Source organism: Protopterus annectens, chromosome 2.part1, assembly GCF_019279795.1.
Source record: "Protopterus annectens isolate FY-2018-M chromosome 2.part1, PAN1.0, whole genome shotgun sequence".
Lineage (NCBI taxonomy): Eukaryota > Metazoa > Chordata > Ceratodontiformes > Protopteridae > Protopterus > Protopterus annectens.
In genome coordinates, this window is record NC_056729.1 from 1816733573 (window position 1) to 1816737044 (window position 3472).

Genomic DNA, 3472 nt, shown 5'->3' on the forward strand with positions numbered 1-3472 from the left:
AGCTAAGACATTCAGTACGATACCCCACTGTGGTATAGTTGGACTTAGCTAAGACATTCAGTACGATACCCCACTGTGGTATAGTTGGACTTATCTAAGACATTCAGTACGATACCCCACTGTGGTATAGTTGGACTTATCTAAGACATTCAGTACGATACCCCACTGTGGTATAGTTGGACTTATCTAAGACATTCAGTACGATACCCCACTGTGGTATAGTTGGACTTAGCTAAGACATTCAGTACGATACCCCACTGTGGTATAGTTGGACTTAGCTAAGACATTCAGTACGATACCCCACTGTGGTATAGTTGGACTTATCTAAGACATTCAGTACGATACCCACTGTGGTATAGTTGGACTTATCTAAGACATTCAGTACGATACCCCACTGTGGTATAGTTGGACTTATCTAAGACATTCAGTACGATACCCCACTGTGGTATAGTTGGACTTATCTAAGACATTCAGTACGATACCCCACTGTGGTATAGTTGGACTTAGCTAAGACATTCAGTACGATACCCCACTGTGGTATAGTTGGACTTAGCTAAGACATTCAGTACGATACCCCACTGTGGTATAGTTGGACTTAGCTAAGACATTCAGTACGATACCCCACTGTGGTATAGTTGGACTTAGCTAAGACATTCGGTACGATACCCACTGTGGTATAGTTGGACTTATCTAAGACATTCGGTACGATACCCCACTGTGGTATAGTTGGACTTAGCTAAGACATTCAGTACGATACCCCACTGTGGTATAGTTGGACTTAGCTAAGACATTCAGTACGATACCCCACTGTGGTATAGTTGGACTTATCTAAGACATTCAGTACGATACCCCACTGTGGTATAGTTGGACTTAGCTAAGACATTCAGTACGATACCCCACTGTGGTATAGTTGGACTTAGCTAAGACATTCAGTACGATACCCCACTGTGGTATAGTTGGACTTATCTAAGACATTCAGTACGATACCCCACTGTGGTATAGTTGGACTTAGCTAAGACATTCAGTACGATACCCCACTGTGGTATAGTTGGACTTAGCTAAGACATTCAGTACGATACCCCACTGTGGTATAGTTGGACTTATCTAAGACATTCAGCACGATACCCCACTGTGGTATAGTTGGACTTATCTAAGACATTCAGTACGATACCCCACTGTGGTATAGTTGGACTTATCTAAGACATTCAGTACGATACCCCACTGTGGTATAGTTGGACTTATCTAAGACATTCAGTACGATACCCCACTGTGGTACAGTTGGACTTATCTAAGACATTCAGTACGATACCCCACTGTGGTACAGTTGGACTTAACTATGACATTCAGTATGATACCCCACTGTGGTACAGTTGGACTTAGCTAAGACATTCAGTACGATACCCCACTGTGGTATAGTTGGACTTAGCTAAGACATTCGGTACGATACCCCACTGTGGTATAGTTGGACTTTTCTAAGACATTCAGCACCCAGCATGGCTTCAGGCCATAGACTACCTCTTAGCTAATAACCTCCTGTCCAGCACCCAGCATGGCTTCAGGCCATAGACTACCTCTTAGCTAATAACCTCCTGTCCAGCACCCAGCATGGCTTCAGGCCATAGACTACCTCTTAGCTAATAACCTCCTGTCCAGCACCCAGCATGGCTTCAGGCCATAGACTACCTCTTAGCTAATAACCTCCTGTCCAGCACCCAGCATGGCTTCAGGCCATAGACTACCTCTTAGCTAATAACCTCCTGTCCAGCACCCAGCATGGCTTCAGGCCATAGACTACCTCTTAGCTAATAACCTCCTCTCCAGCACCCAGCATGGCTTCAGGCCATAGACTACCTCTTAGCTAATAACCTCCTGTCCAGCACCCAGCATGGCTTCAGGCCATAGACTACCTCTTAGCTAATAACCTCCTGTCCAGCACCCAGCATGGCTTCAGGCCATAGACTACCTCTTAGCTAATAACCTCCTGTCCAGCACCCAGCATGGCTTCAGGCCATAGACTACCTCTTAGCTAATAACCTCCTGTCCAGCACCCAGCATGGCTTCAGGCCATAGACTACCTCTTATAATAACCTCCTGTCCAGCACCCAGCATGGCTTCAGGCCATAGACTACCTCTTAGCTAATAACCTCCTGTCCAGCACCCAGCATGGCTTCAGGCCATAGACTACCTCTTAGCTAATAACCTCCTCTCCAGCACCCAGCATGGCTTCAGGCCATAGACTACCTCTTATAATAACCTCCTGTCCAGCACCCAGCATGGCTTCAGGCCATAGACTACCTCTTAGCTAATAACCTCCTGTCCAGCACCCAGCATGGCTTCAGGCCATAGACTACCTCTTAGCTAATAACCTCCTGTCCAGCACCCAGCATGGCTTCAGGCCATAGACTACCTCTTAGCTAATAACCTCCTGTCCAGCACCCAGCATGGCTTCAGGCCATAGACTACCTCTTAGCTAATAACCTCCTGTCCAGCACCCAGCATGGCTTCAGGCCATAGACTACCTCTTAGCTAATAACCTCCTGTCCAGCACCCAGCATGGCTTCAGGCCATAGACTACCTCTTAGCTAATAACCTCCTGTCCAGCACCCAGCATGGCTTCAGGCCATAGACTACCTCTTAGCTAATAACCTCCTGTCCAGCACCCAGCATGGCTTCAGGCCATAGACTACCTCTTAGCTAATAACCTCCTGTCCAGCACCCAGCATGGCTTCAGGCCATAGACTACCTCTTAGCTAATAACCTCCTGTCCAGCACCCAGCATGGCTTCAGGCCATAGACTACCTCTTAGCTAATAACCTCCTGTCCAGCACCCAGCATGGCTTCAGGCCATAGACTACCTCTTAGCTAATAACCTCCTGTCCAGCACCCAGCATGGCTTCAGGCCATAGACTACCTCTTAGCTAATAACCTCCTGTCCAGCACCCAGCATGGCTTCAGGCCATAGACTACCTCTTAGCTAATAACCTCCTGTCCAGCACCCAGCATGGCTTCAGGCCATAGACTACCTCTTATAATAACCTCCTGTCCAGCACCCAGCATGGCTTCAGGCCATAGACTACCTCTTAGCTAATAACCTCCTGTCCAGCACCCAGCATGGCTTCAGGCCATAGACTACCTCTTAGCTAATAACCTCCTGTCCAGCACCCAGCATGGCTTCAGGCCATAGACTACCTCTTAGCTAATAACCTCCTGTCCAGCACCCAGCATGGCTTCAGGCCATAGACTACCTCTTAGCTAATAACCTCCTGTCCAGCACCCAGCATGGCTTCAGGCCATAGACTACCTCTTAGCTAATAACCTCCTGTCCAGCACCCAGCATGGCTTCAGGCCATAGACTACCTCTTAGCTAATAACCTCCTGTCCAGCACCCAGCATGGCTTCAGGCCATAGACTACCTCTTAGCTAATAACCTCCTGTCCAGCACCCAGCATGGCTTCAGGCCATAGACTACCTC